Below are 16,093 nucleotides of genomic sequence, written 5' to 3' on the forward strand. Positions count from 1 at the left end.
GTCGTTCTACTGCAATAAATACAGCAGCGAACCTGACGACCCCTCGTTGTTCTCGCGGCCGGTCACGTTTTCTTGCCCCCGTGGCATTTGAGATTTTACGAGTCCCCGGAGCCCAGCGGTGAACCCGTCAGATGTAACATTAAAAAAAAAGAAGACAGATTTTCAAGGCCAGTCGGGGCTCTACTGGAGAGTGAGACACACGGGATGTACGCGCAATAACGGCACCCGTAAAACTCAGGAACCAAAATTCTCCGCAGTGCTCTTATAGGAAGGAGGCCGGGGGCCTTTTTCTTGAGTGTCACCATAATAATGCTTGGATCAAGCGCATCACCACCACATCAAGAGACTTGTCCGAGTGACGTGGCGGCGTGAATTAAGATGAACTTGAGAGGCACTTCTTTTTATTTTTTTTCTTCTTCTTCTTCTTCTTCTTCTTCATTTTTTGTGATTAGCGTCATGGACTGCATGGTTGAAATCATCATCATCATCATGGACGAGCGGTTAATGATTTGATTATCTTTCCGTACATGTAAAGGGCAATTATTCATGTTGGATATGATGGAATATGCTAAAGAAGGAGAAGAAGAAAATCACCCCCACCCCCACCACTGCCTTTCTAAGAATTACATTTCACTAACTGGCCTTGACAACCTAATTGAACATTAGTCCAATACAGAACATCACCAGAAGAGAAATGAAAGCCTGCCGTCCCTGAACACTGCTGTCTTCCCCCGGTTATTTCTGTCTTTGGCTCTGAGTGAAAGGACCTTCATCCCAGAGTGAAGAGCACAATTTAGCCCGCCATAATGATATAGAAGTATTCAGCGGGCTCCCCATAATTGTTGGACCAGGGCTGTGGAGAATAATAGTCCCAAACTCTCGCCCTCCGACCGCTTTCTACCCCCGCAAGTCCTCCAGAAAGACGGAGATAACCAGGGCCAGTAAGTTATGTGAACTGTGGGGAGCCCATTATTTCTTAATATGCTTCTCTTTTTTTTTTATGTCGGAATTAGAGGCAGGCCGGACGTGGAGCTAATTTCTAATGTGTGATTCTGTGTGCGCGCGTGTGGTTTAACCAGGGCGGCATGTCCTTGTGTGGCGATCTTCAATGTTCCTCGGCTAATACCTGTAACTCAGTGGCTCATACTGGACGTTAATGAGTACCGAGAAGGGCACACTTCTCCAGGCAGAGAGAGAGAGAAAGGAGAGCAGTGCAGGTCTAATGAACTCATAGCCGGCTGTACGCTGTCACTCTCCCGCTCAGCGCTGTGACCTGTACAATGCAGCCACATTGTTGCCCCGGCATTGTGTGTGCTAACCCAGGCAGGCAGCGCCCCATAGAGAATCAATGGCGGCTGTAACTTAAACTTGGCGGCGGCGCGGGCCAGCCGAGGCAGCTGTCATTCTGAGCATTGTTGGCTCTGACAGCAGCCTCTGATGAGGGCATTGTAAAGAGAGAAAGTCAGCAGAACGGCAGAAAAAACATAAAGCTACATGCGCGGCGTGGTGCAGTGTGGAGGCTGCGCGGGCTCACGATGAGATGATGATGATGATGAAGATGTATGTCTGAGTTTGCGGCAGCTAAGGGAGAAGTCAAGTTAGGCGCTGTGCCAAAAGGACTTGGGGAAAGAGGGTCTGACACACTAAAAGGAGGGAATGGGGGTTAATTCATGTATTGTATTTTGCAGTGGTTAGCACTGTCACCTCACAGCAAGAAGGTTGAGGGTTCGATCCCCGTTCCGCCCTTCTGTGTGGAGTTTGCACGTTCTCCCCGCTTTTATGTGGGTTTCTTACGCTCCATCACCGAAACACTATTCAAAATAATTCCCTAACTTCAGAGCTTCCGCTTGTGCCCAGGTCAGAGTTAATGATCACCAGTAACTTGCTATTATCCCAAGGATTTAAAGTGAGTAAAATATTCAACATTTTGTGATGATTGACAGAAAGATTTGTCAGTTTTCAGCATCACTCCCTGCACTGATGGCTTCATTATTGTTGTTCCATAAAGATATTGAGGTTTGGGCGTACACAATTAAATAAGTTGTCTCAGTTATGTGCCGTCAGCTCCCAATCCCTTTTTTGTCTCTTTCTAGAAACTGGATTGACTTTATTACAACTCTTACCATGTATTTATAGAAGCCACCTGTGACATTTTCATGAAAGTAAATGTCAGGGATGCTACACAGTGTTGTATATATTTTGATCATATGAAAAAGGAGCAACTTTATGAAAGCTTCATCATTTGGTTCGTCTGACACGCCCCTTGCAGACAGCCATGTGAAAGAATGCCATTGGACACAGCGTGTCATCCACGGAGATCCGTCAGGCATCAAATTCTCAATGCGACACAATAACCAACGAAAGGGGGAGTCACATCTCAAACACCTGAGACAGGTTTTTTTTCTATTTTCTGAATAAACCCCCAAAAAACCAAGGTGTTATTCTTTCTCACAGTATTCTCTGACTTCGCTCACACAAACCCCAAAGCCCATTTGTTCTCACCGAGTCTTTTAAAACGGATCCCACTATGTCATTTGGAAAAAGACTTCTTGAAACAGCTGGGCATTGTAAGTTTTTTAGAAAAAGTTACTCCAACAGAAGGAAATGCGGTCTATTTTCAGCAGTGGATTAATACATATTTGTTGCTCTAGTGCAGTGGTTCTTAACCTGGGTTCGATCGAACCCCAGGGGGTCGGTGAGTCACTCTCAGGGATTCGGCAGGGGTCAAGACACACACAGTATAGCCCGGTTCACACTAGCAATGTCAGGCCGCAACACACAATTTTGCTTCTTTTCGTCACATTGATTTTCAGTAAATATTCATTGAGTTATGTTTTTGTGTGAAATTCATGTTTTGTTGATTTTGTTCTTTGAACACACTGATGTTGTGTGCAACTGATGCATGGTTAATTTTGTGCACTAACAAAATATATACCTATGTTTTGAAGAAATCATATTTTATTTTTCCAATTACAAAGGGTTCGGTGAATGCACTGATGAAGCTTGCAGGGTCCAGTACCTCCAATAAGGTTAAGAACCACTGCTCTAGTGAGCATTTACAGCCGGATAGAGAACGTGGGATCATGTTTATCATCATGAAGGCGCAACAGTGTCATGGAGCTCCATGGCACAGAGGAAGGAGACACGTCGGGGATCGTCTACACGGACAAAACGTGTTATCCATTCATTGCCTGTTGGGATTTGGGTGTTGAGAAAACAGTCTCTTTTTTGGCTGGGATTTTACAGCAATTGCATGATTTTAAGTTTGTGAAACACCCTTGCTTATTTTTTATTGTTTTGTTTTGTGTCATACTACACCTCCCACAATCTTTCACATTGTATTTTAACATGCAAACCAGAGAAATACATTTTCCCATGTCGTGTGATTTCAGACATCAATCATCCGTCAAAATAGAATGTGTACTTAAATCCCAGGGGGGAGAAGAAGAAAAGTGCTTTTTTCAGATATGACGGGTTTTTTCTAGCAGTTGCAAAATAAGATTTTTAAATTATACATTTTACAGCTCGACAGCCCCGGGTCCAGCTCCTTAATGGGCTTTAGACTGAAATGTGATTGGGTCCTGTAGTGCCTCAATGCCATCGAGGACCTGAAAGGCTCCGCAGAGCAGAGCACCCAGAGAGCAGGATATGAATAGAAAGGTATTGAAGCAGGTATTGAGGTCCCGAAGAGACGTGTGTGTGTGAGAGAGAGAGAGAGAGAGAGAGTGTGTGTGTGTGAGTGTTTGTATTTTTCAGGTCTTAAGAGCTCTTGTCCCCAAGCAGTAAAACATGGAGCACCGCACTCCACAACCCTGCCGGTCATTTCATCTCCCTCCAAATGTCACAGTGTCACAGACCTTTGTTGAGATCAGCAAGCAGTGTGTGTGTGTAGTTGTGTAGGGAGGGAGGGAGGGGGGGGGGGGGCGGGGGCTGTAGGTTACATTAGATTGACCTGACGGACAGGGAAAAGAAAAGGGAGGGGGGGCGGGGGGGGGGGCTGTAGGTTACATTAGATTGACCTGACGGACAGGGAAAAGAAAAGAAAATGAGCACAAAAAACACTCAAAATCTGTAACTTTATTGCTCCCTGCGGCGCCTCCGCTCTGCGCCCTCGTGGTTCAACCATCAGCCCGGGGGAAGATGGCCGCCATTAGACGAAAAGCCACATCTTGTCCATCTCGGGCCCCTAATTAAAGAACAGGAATTCAATGGAGGCTCCAAGCAGCTCGGAGCGGACAAAACAGATAATGGAGGAGCATTACCAACAGCCATAGAAAGCCCACATCCTCGATGCGTTTCAGACAAACAAGTGATTTTTTTACGCTTGTTTTGTTGTCCCCCCCCTTTTTCTCCTCCAGGACAATAATGAGGTGGGAAAGTCACGTCGGTCTGTGTGTGGCGCCGGGCCGTTTACCCGCCATTAAAGATTAATAGAAGTAGAACGGGCAGAGGGGTCAGCGAGGCTGAGGCCAGCGATATTAACAGGAAATAGGATGGAGCCGAGGCGCTGTAGGCGGGCTGCAGCTGAACAAGCCATTATCATTCATTTACAGGATATTTGTCATTCACAACACAACCGGCTCCCACAAATAAGTGTTGTGATGTTTGACTTGAATAACAGAATTGAAAACAGTTACCCCGCTGCTTTATTCATACTCATTTGCACTTTGCCTTCCTTCATCCCTTTTGTCTCCTCTTCTGTTCTTTTATACATTTCCTTCCTTCCTTTTCCTTTACCCTTCCTTCCTTTCCCCTTTGCTTTCCCCCCCTTCTCTTTCTTACACTTTCATCATTTCTGCGACTTTTCTTTCCTTGCCTTTTACTTACTTTACTTTTTTCCCCCGCTTTCCTTTCCTCAGCTCTCCTCTTCCTTATCCTGCAGAGATCCAACTTTATTGCCAGTGCTTTAGAGAAGCAATACAAGGAGATTACGCCTGTGTCCTTTTACTCTTCTGTTATTAAAGCAGCCGCTCTGTCACAACTCTCTGCTCAGCTCTGTGTGTGTGTGTGTGTGTGTGTGTGTGTGTCTTAGATCTCTCCCCACGCTGGAGCCATAGCTTACAGCAGAGCTGCGTCCACATTGAAGACTGGTGTGATAGTGTTACCGGTGCATTATTAGCAGCTCCCGGGCTGTATGTTGTTTCCTGTTTGCACCGACACCAAAGTGCCTTAATGTCCCTCGATGTTTACCATGTTTACCGTGTTCACCGTGTTTATGTGACGAGCGAACGCGGCCAGGAATCTCAAAGTGGCTCATGAACACGTTTAGGTTTGGTCATTATACAGTGTGGAGACATCGCCTGCAAAATGTGTTGTCATATGGTCGTAAGTGTCTTCTCTTTACATATGTGGTCCTTGATGTATCATGAAGATGTGTGTGTGTGTTGTTACATTTGATTTGACACGGTTGTATTTTACACATGATACGCTCCTCAGACTGTTTTATGTGGATTGACTATTGGTTGTTTATTATTGTGTCTGAATAAATCCACGAGGAAGGGGTCCAAATGACCAGACGCGGAAATAAAATGTTCATTCATGCAATAAAGCAATCTTTTTCACAGGCAGATTCAGCGCCCGACTTGCCTGTTGATTCCTGCAGGAAAGAGCAGGTTTTTAAATCAGCACCTTTGACTTGGAACAGTGTGACGCGCTGTGGAAGACTAGTGATTTTGTTGTTGTACGTTCACGTTCTTGACAACAAGTCACAGTCTACCTCAGCGAGTCACGCCTCCTCTCCGCGTTTAGTTTTTATCCACCTGATCCTGGAGAGTTTAAATATGCTCACAAACCGACTGAAGTTTGAAACAGTTAGAGGCAATACCAGAATAAATGCCAGCCAAAAAATAAATAATAATACATGTTTTGATATAATGAAATTCTTAATGATGAAAAAATAAACTTTAAAATATAAATGTTTCATTGTGCAACCCGCCTTTCCCTTTAAATCTTGACTCTTTTACCCCTCAAATAAGCGTCTCCTTTCTTCTGCTTTTTTGGACATCATGTTCTTCTAAAGGTAAGTACCGTAAACCATTTGCCACTATACTGTAGCTTCTGAATATATTTCTTTGTATCTGTATTGTTATTCTGTAAAGACTAAATATGTGCAAAACTGCAGAAAAAAAATGAAAATGTTAAGCTGATGTGGACACGGCAGAACTGAGGCGCAGCACATCTGTCCGACCCGATGGGCTGAGGGATGAATATCGTCTCTTTCTTTGCTGTCGTTTCTTGCATATGACTTGTAACTGTATACATTTTCAACTGCACTTGAAATAAACTGAGAGCCTGTAACCGGTTTGTGTGAGCTGATTAATGTTCTGCGCTCTGCATATTCCACCCCATTGTACATGTCAGCCAGACTCCAACTGTGGCAATCAATTCAATCAGCAGCGCTTATGAACCCATTACAATCTAGCTGAGAGCAGGCGGGTGCTGCATCCTTCAGCTGGCCTCAGAGTAATTACTATTTAGTCAAGCCAAAAGGATGAAGAGATGAAAGGATGGATGGATAGATAGATAGATAGATAGATGGATGGATAGATGGGTGGGTAGACTAATAAAACACATCCCTAATGACTCGCATGTGACCATGAATATGCATCACAGCAAATGGGCAATAAGAGTGGGTGTTGCGTTATTTACACCCAACCCCCCTCTGAGAACGCTGTTGCACGTTGCCACGGTGACTAACGTGTGCCATAGCAACCGCGCTGAACGTTCCAATCCTGATTCTGGAGGCCAGAGGTCTCGCAGCGCTGCGAGGACGTCTCCGGGCCTGGAGGGCGTAATATGCGATGGAGGGAACTCGATGGCCGTGACGCAGCCGGAGGCGGCCCGACCGCTCTCACCTCCGGCATGATGACAGGCTCGGCTCCCCGTCCGCACAAGAAAGGGGTTTCGACAACGTTTGAACCACCAACTTCTGGACGAGCAGAGTGTATTTGTGTGCTGCTGTTGTGTGTGTGTGTGAACGTTAGAGCCGCACACGTGTGGCTGCACTGTGAAAATGGTTTGAGGCCTTATAATCACTGATTTATAACTTGTTTTTTAACCTCTCTACATCCAGTTTTGAGCCTTTTATTTCCCCTTAAAGGGTGCAATGGGTAAGAGTTCTAGTTTAAAACACCCCAAAAAATGAACTGACACTATAAACAGAATGTAAAGCGGTCACAGTGTATGTATCAGACATTATATCAGACATATGTTGCATATCGAGTGAAAATGAGCCTACAGTGAAATGAGCCTACAGGGGTCCGCGTATGTATTGATTGGAGATGTGGTCTCAAAACGAAAGTCTTCTCAGCCACTTAATCCCATGAGGAAACTATGGAAACGTACACAGACCGTGCAGCTGGTGGTACAGTGATAGGCAAGCTACTTGGAAAGTCAAGTGGGCTGAGCGACGAGTTACTCTACATTAAATGAGAGAAAGAGAAATATAGCAACCTAAGATACAGCAACATAGTTTAAAATGTTTTACTTCATTGTATATATATATATATATATATATATATATATATATATATATATATATATATATATATATATATATATATATATATATGCCTAATATAAGTATTCATTAAGTAGTTAATTAAGTATTGGTGACTCTAATAATATAATTAATTGTATATATATATATATATATATATATATATATATATATATTGTGTGTATATATATATTATTGTGTTTATATATATATACACACACACACAGAGATACACATCTCATTGTATATGTATTGTGTTTATAAATATGTATTTTATATAAATACTTATATAGATACTCATAATTGTAGATATAATATGTTTATAAATGTGTTTTATATATATACTTATATAGATACTATATAATATATACTATATAATTGTATATATTATATGTGTATAAATATGTATTATATATACTTATATATACTTATATATATATATATATATATATATATATATATATATATATATATATATATATATATATATACACACATATAATTGCAAACAATTCGGTCAAAAGTAAGACACCGCTGTAGTTCAAAGTAAAAGTTTAATTAAAATCTTAAGTTATAAACCTTAACCCTTCCCTCAGTCAAACTGATTTAATGTGACTGAATAAATAATAATGATTGCTTGTTAAATCCTCGAAACAGAATTATATCTCATGTTTAATCGATACGGAGACATCGGAGCCAGCGGATCATTTCAAAAAGTCCAGCCGAGATCAGGCTGCTCTCGGCGGGCAGCAGAGCGCTGACGGCCCGGTGCTGCGGGGCTCACGGTCCCGCGAGCAGGACCTCAACCCGTCGGCGTATCTTTTTAAGTCGGCCGATTCTTGAGAAAGCGACCACAGATTTGATGCTTAAACAACTAACTTCTCGCCTGAAAACATCCTAAAGTTACATTTTGTGACTCAACAACGGTAGTATTCAGAGAATGTCAACTTTCAGTTATGAGTATTCTCATCCGTCATTGTTCCCCGTTTGCTGGTCCGAAATGCATTCTGGGATATTGGCTCTCTCAAGTATGCTCAAGTCTGCTCTGATGCGTCCCCGGTAAAATGGGCGGATCAAGTCACATCCGGGCATTTTCACTGTTCTTGGCGAGAAGCGGACTTTTGAATTGGACCAGTACTTGGGCCGCGACTGATGACGTTTCACGAGTCCACGAGAACACGAGTACAGAGAAGAACGCTGATTGAGAAACAGCCAGTGTCTCTACAACACTCCTCCAGTGTGCAAAAATGGTCACCTCTGCTCATTGGTCGCAAAAAAAGCCAAGATGGCGACGGTCAAAATCCAAGATGGCGACGGTTGAAACGCCCAACTCAAAGCTTCAAAACTGCATTCCACGAGCCAACGGGGACGTCAGGACGACTCCGTCCACTTTGGTAAAGTATACACAGAGCTCCACGGTTGGAAAACAATCTGAAAGTTATATATCCCAAACATATATGCATCAGCTTGTTCCAAGTCTTCATTAGATTCATGTAGATGGTTCGTCGGCTGCATAATTTTATACTAATTTCCGCAAAATTCCGAACATCAACAGCGGCCGAATGACGTTGACTTGGTTCGGTTTGGCTGCCGGTCAGCGTGGTGGAAGAGACTGAGAGAACCACAGAAGATGGCGCCTGTTTGCATGTTTCTACTCGATTCTATTTCCAAGGGTCACAAGGACACACAGCCCTGTACAGCGTCGAGCACCGCTCCTCTCCTCGTTAACCAGCCGGGACCACAAACAGCCTCAGGTCCAGCGAAAAACATTCAATTACTGAACAGATTTCTTGCAGATTGATGTTGATGAATAGCACTTATTGTATCCATTTGAATGTGGATCTCATAGATTTACTCATGAAGAAAAGACCTTCGTGAACAGCATCACCCATATTGCATATGCGGGAGGTGCAGACAGTAGAGATAGCTTTCCTCCCCCTTAAATGCCACCTGGGTTATTTTATGACAAAATAATTGTTTTCTATTTTAAAAACCCAGCTCAGTTTGGTATTGAAGCTCGATTAAATATTTGAAGATCGATCCAGCTTCAGAAGAGACAGACTGCTGGCATGTGCTGTAATAAACACGGATTAGGTTGTCAAAGCTGGAACAGCACCTCCGCTTCAGGATAGAAAGCCAAGGCAAATATGCAACAGTTTATTTGGAGAGCTGCAGCAGCGCTGCTCCGAGTAACAGCGTTTTATTTCAGAGCAAATTGTTTTTTTTAAACTGAAATACCGTTGATGGGTTTGCCATTTTTTTTGACTCAATAAAATGATTAACCGTGAGGTTTAAGCTGTCGGGATGAATTAAGATAGGGGTATATATATATATATATATATATATATATATATATATATATATATATATATATATACATATATATATATATATATATGTATATACATATATATATATATATATATATATATATGTATATACATATATGTATATATATATATATGTATATATATATATATATATATATATATATATATATATATATATATGTATATACATATATATATATATATATATATATATATATATACTTTAAGCTTTAAGCTTTTTTTAACTTTAAGCTTTCAACGGAGTAAAACTTCTCACGCTGCACATGTCTTGGAGCTTTTCACAACTAAATGCATCCCAGCACAAATATAGGACGTAAAAATGGTTCCCATCACATGTAAATAGAAAACAAATCAATATACAAGAAACAAGTTGTACAAATAATAATATGTAAACAGGCCTATTAAATAATGACATAAATAATATGTATGGCAGTTAAACTCCCACCAAATCACATCTTTTGGGATTTCATCTCACAAAAATAACCATGACATTTATTCTGCTTCAAGCAGTAAAACCGTCTTGTGTACAGGCCTGTCAAGATAGACTGGCTTCGTGGTGCGTTTTCCCTGGTTATCTAAGGTTGAGTCACTAATTAACAGTTTTAACTTTCTGACTCTTCCATCAGTGCTAGGGTACACCTGTGCTACACTTGCTAATCTCCATTGATTTCGTGGAGAACCATCCTCTTGTAGGATGACAATGTTGTTAATCTTTGCATTTCTCTTATGCTTTTGCCATTTTTGTCTTTGCTGAAGATTAAGGAGGTACTCCTTCCACCGTGAACACATACAAGTGAAAAGAAGACCATATCTTTTCAGTTCCTTTCTTGCTTCTTTCACATAGAATGGTCCGAAGCAGTCTATGCCACAATATGTGAATGGAGTGGTCATTTCCAGTCTTTCTTCTGGCAAGTCTGCCATCTTTGGTTCCTGTGTGTTCCTTCTATACTTTCTGCATGTTGTGCATTTGTACATGTGAGAGGCAACTGCGCTGCTGCATTCTGTAACTCATATTCCATTGGATCGCAATTCATTGACAGTTATTCCTCTTCCTTGATGATGCACCTTTTCATGGTAGTGCTTGATGAGTAAAGAAGACACATGACTTGCCTTAGGTACGATGGCAGGAGGCTTGACATGTGGATGAAGGGCAGATCTTGTCAAACGTCCTCCCACCCTGAGCACACCGTACTCATCGACAAAGGGACTTACTTTGTGTAGCTTGTTTGGTTTTACTTCCTTGCATTGCTTTATACTTTTGATTTCACTGCTGAATGCTTCCATTTCAACCAATTTGATGATGAAAAGCTCCGCTTCCTGCCTTTCCTCAACACTTGTGGCTTGACTTGTTTTAGGTTTGAGACCCTTGATTTGCTTAGCATGGCGCTTAAGACGAGCAATAGCTTTGACAGCTCTTTTCCAGTCAGAAAACCTTGTCAGGCGGTCAAACAATGTTCTGTCTTCTTTCACTTTGGTGTTGAGCACCTGGGCCTTTCAAAGTTCTGGATCGTTGTCAATGACCTCACTCACTTTGACATCTTCTATGGGCAGCTCTCTTTTCCACAGAAAATCTGGCCCATTAAACCAAGTTGAAGCAACAAGCTGATCTGCCTTTAGTCCTCTTGAAGCATGATCCGCAAAATTATCTTCAGAACGTACAAATTGCCATTGCTTTGGATCTGTAGTGGACTTGATTTCATCTCTCATCTTTGTCAAGCAGTGGAGATCTTCCTGAGAGACGGTTGCATCTTCTTCAACTCTTTCACTGAAATCTGATTTTAGCACCTTAATTATGTCATCTGGACTTAAGATTTCCTTGATCTGAGTCTTGCAAACATAGCGAACTTCACCTTTGAGCTTGATTGCTGATTTCTGTTCAGGTGTCACTTTCCTTACAATGATGCAGTGACTTACTCCAATTGCATCACTGTAGTGCTCTTGTGGGTCACCATAACTCACTATACTCCAACCTATATCTGTTTTCTGAGCAAAGGGTTGGTTTTCTTCTCCACATACGACTTCTCTAGGCATTAGCGCTTGTGGGCAATTGTACCCGATTAGAATACCAATTTCACATTCCCTAATTTTGGCCAAGCATGTAATTTGTCTCGGAAAGCTTTAGCAATCACAAAAGGCTCACCATAACACTCCTTGAGGAGGTCCCATGCTGCATGATAAGAATCTTCTGAATCGATCAGGAAAAAACCTTCTACTGCTTCTTTAGCTGCTCCTCCCACATATTTCTGAAGGAAGAAGATTTTCTCTGCAGTTGGAATATTCTTTCTCTTAATCAGTGTCTGAAAGGAAGACTTCCAATGGTTGAACTTGAGTGGATCCCCACTAAAGATTGTAGGCTCTGGAATTGGAAGCCTATTTGCTGATATAGCTTCAGCCAGGACTTTCACAAGCTCTCCCTTGTGGTTGTGAATCACACTTCTTGGAGCCACATCTCTTAATGGTTGTGGGTGCTGATACGCAGGGTTCACCTGATCAATTGCTTGCTCAAGCAGAGGCAGCTATAATAAATAATAATATGTAAACAAGCCTATTAAATAATGACATAAATAATATGTATGGCAGTTAAAATATATATGTACAGAGAGAGATTTACCAAGAACATTCAACAGCTTTCTGGCAAAATCCACGTTGTCTCATACAATCATGACTATGTGGTTAAGATAGAAAAAGAACATTTGGATATTGTTTTTTTATTACAGCTCTGAGCCTCCTGCTGGACCATAATTACATCACATACTTAAAAGACAGCATACTTCAGCTGGAACTACACTCGCATCATATTGATCAACTAGTCCTCCAAACGAAACGACAAATCCTCTCGCTATACCCGCTAGAACGGCACGATAATTCAGATCTGATGCCTATATCGGTAGGACTACGTTGTTTGTCCGTGCCTTACAAAACGGTTACAGATATAGTACATTTTTAGGACGCACCAATGCTATGGTCAAGGTTTGCTTGGGTACAAAAACAACCTGGTTAGCTTTCGGGAGAGATCGTGGTTTGGGTTTTGGGTCTTAAAAGGGGCTATGAGATGAGAGCTTATCTATTGCCTCTCAACGGCTCCTTACATGACGACAGGCTAGAAGCTAACGGCTGCTAACAGTGCAAACTGCGGCATAAGTGCCTACAAAGCTAACAGTGTTTACCTCGGGGGAAACTGGAGGGGGAGTGCTACGTATAAGCTAGCCGTTGGGTCACGCTCACGCGCACTAAAAGGACGTGCGGCCGGCTCGGCTGTGTGAACAAAGCAAGGAGAAGCTCGGAAGACAACACACTTAAAGGTACTGGGTAAAAAAAAATCTCTCCAGCTCAATTTCGGAATCCATCAGCTTTCGGCCTTTACGGCGACTTATACAATATTATTATTATTATACATATTTTGGGTGTTCCCGGTGAAACCAGCTGGTCATAGTTTACTGTCCGATAAGCCACTTGAAATGTAGGAGTTGTGAGGAGACAATTACGGAAGCTAATAAAAAGCTAAATCGTTGCCGGACGATAGCCTAGCATCTGGACCAATGTGTTTCCGCCTCTTTTGCTCTCCTGATGGATTGCTTAACTGCGTTCAAACAAGCTTGCTTGAATGTGATTGGCCAATACTACTCAGACTACAAAGGGAAACTAGAATTGCTAAAACTAAAATCTTAAATTCTTAGATTCTGCATTCATATGCCAACATCTGTTCACAGTGATTACCTACTGCTCTAATCTACAGATACAGGTTAAGAATGTTCAGACAAACTGATGGGGTGGAAAAAAAACAAATTCACTTTGTGCAGCGAGGCGACACAGTCTCTAGCTATCATCAGTGGGGTTAATCATTTTTTTATAGCTTGATTTGACCTAACCTCACATTCTGCAGAATGGAGGGCTTCTTTATTTGCCCTTACACTCAATGTTTCCGAGAAAGAAATTTGTCAAATTGTGTTTTATAAGCTGCAAGCACACCTCAGATAAAGCTGTGCCTGAGATATAAAGCACAGCTAGGGAGAATGTTTAAACTCAAAAGCTGTGATAAGGAGAAGCGATTATAAAGAGGGCCTCAGTATAGCACTGTATGTATAATCTTTATCTAAAAATGTGAACAGAACAAATTAAACAGAGTTAATTCCAATCTGAGGATGCCTCAGTGCCATGATGGTTATGTATTCCCCAACCTCCTTCTGCCCTCTGCTGTCCAACTACTATATAACAGAGACACGCCGCACAGAAGCAATAATACATGACACATAATGCATGAAGCATACAAAAAAACACACACGCTGCCGTGAACACTGTTCCTTGGGATGAATCATAAAACAAGATGTCTGCTGTTTTATTGCACTACAACAGGCAGACTCTTTGAACAGTAAACATTGTATCATATAACACATTAAGAGTCTTACTGTAAACCTAAAGGCCTACAATATAACTCAAGACCACTTTAGTCGGCATGTCCCTTGATACATTTACTTTACGTACTAAAATGTTCCATTACGAGTCATAAAAGCAGTAAAATATTGTGGGCTAATCATTGTGGTCAATTGATGGATATTAAATAAAACATAATCAACACACCAAATAAAAACAGTAGATCAATCATATGCTTATGGATGTATTTTAATAAAAATAATTCTGTCAAAATTAAACAGAATACAATATTTCTTTTTTTAAACATGTTTCCAGTACATAGGTTTTATTTATTTTTTTCAATTATCATTTTTACTATTTTTTATTGTTTTAAAAGTCATGCTAAGTAGAGGGTAACTCATTTCACAATTGTTTTTTTTTACTTTTTTTTTTTTATTTATTTTTTGCTAAAACTCAAAAGTCAAAATACAAAATTAAAATCATGATAGAAGTCAATTGTGCACAGCTCGTCCGCGATGCCCAAGATCCATTTCTCCAGGCCTCTCCAGAAGAAGTCCATGTGGCTTCAAGAGGCCCCCGGGACCCCCCCGTTTCCAAATCTGCTCACATCCCTCCTTTCCTTAAAACAATCACTGATCCCATCAGTGGCTATGTCTATGCAGGGATGAGGTTGTGCGCGGTAACAGTGCTGAGACGCAGCCCAGGCTCAAACACAAAGGACAGCTGGGAGACTTGTATGCAACAGAGGCTGTTCTTCCACATACAAGCGTGTCTGTGTGTGTCTGTGTGTGTAACAGAAGTCCTTTACAGCTGTAGAAGCAGATATTGTCGAGTGTGTGCTGCATGTGTGGTTATTATAGAATAGTTCCTATTATAGCAGACAGTCTTTATAAAAACCAGCTTGGTAAAAAGTGTGACCACATACCCTGTAGTAAACCCCACATATTATTCCACGTTTCTCTACATCAGACAGACATTCTCTTAGAAATGGAAATATACACTTCAGGGTGGATCCACCAGACCTTTGCTAGGTCACAACAAATCAGCTGAAAGTGACAGCTTGTGTGCCACTCGTCAAACAACAGTAAGTCAGTGCTATTTGGTAGAAAATAAGTCTGGTGTAAAAACAAAAGAGTTACAATGATTCACACAAAGCTAAAGGATGGAACAAAACAAGTTGTGGTACTCAACATCCAATCATTGGGTTTGAAACAGCTTGAAGTTGAGTCCGATTTTGTTGTTTTGCAATGAACAATCATCTGATTAGATACAGAGACAGAAAGCAGAAATCAATAATTCAATATAAACTAAATAAACAAGATATTGTGAAATAAATGATCCAATGAACAGACATGAAAGAGCCAATAAACTGTGAAACAATTCAATAAATGATCAAAACCTAACTCGGGGCCCAGCGGGAGCTAGCTTGCAAAGACCTCTCTTGCATGTGTTTGCGCTTCACGGAGGGAAGGAACATTTCCAGGGCCTCTGAGCAACTCTGGGTTAACCAGCTAATGTCAGCCGCCAACACTCGCTCTTCGCTTTGGTGATGCGTAATACAATCCAAGCCCACAGGCCAACCTAGCTAGTTAGCTGGCTAGGTAGGTAGCGTATGTGGCCTCGTTAAGCTTGACTAAAAAGAAAACTTGGCTACTGTGCAGTGCGTTTATGGGCAGCAGTAGCAATTAGTTGGTTGATTCAAAATCGCTAGTTGGTTGGTTAGCTACTAGCTAGTGAGTTCTCTACTGGCTAGTAGGAGCTAGCTGGCTACATTCTGGTAGCCGTTGTTAAGCCGTGCGGAGAGGAGCTGGAGACGTTTGAAAGAGGGCATTTTGAACAGACCAGCTATTGTGAGATTTTATTATTTCACAAT

Source organism: Taurulus bubalis (genome assembly GCF_910589615.1).
Source record: "Taurulus bubalis genome assembly, chromosome: 9".
Lineage (NCBI taxonomy): Eukaryota > Metazoa > Chordata > Actinopteri > Perciformes > Cottidae > Taurulus > Taurulus bubalis.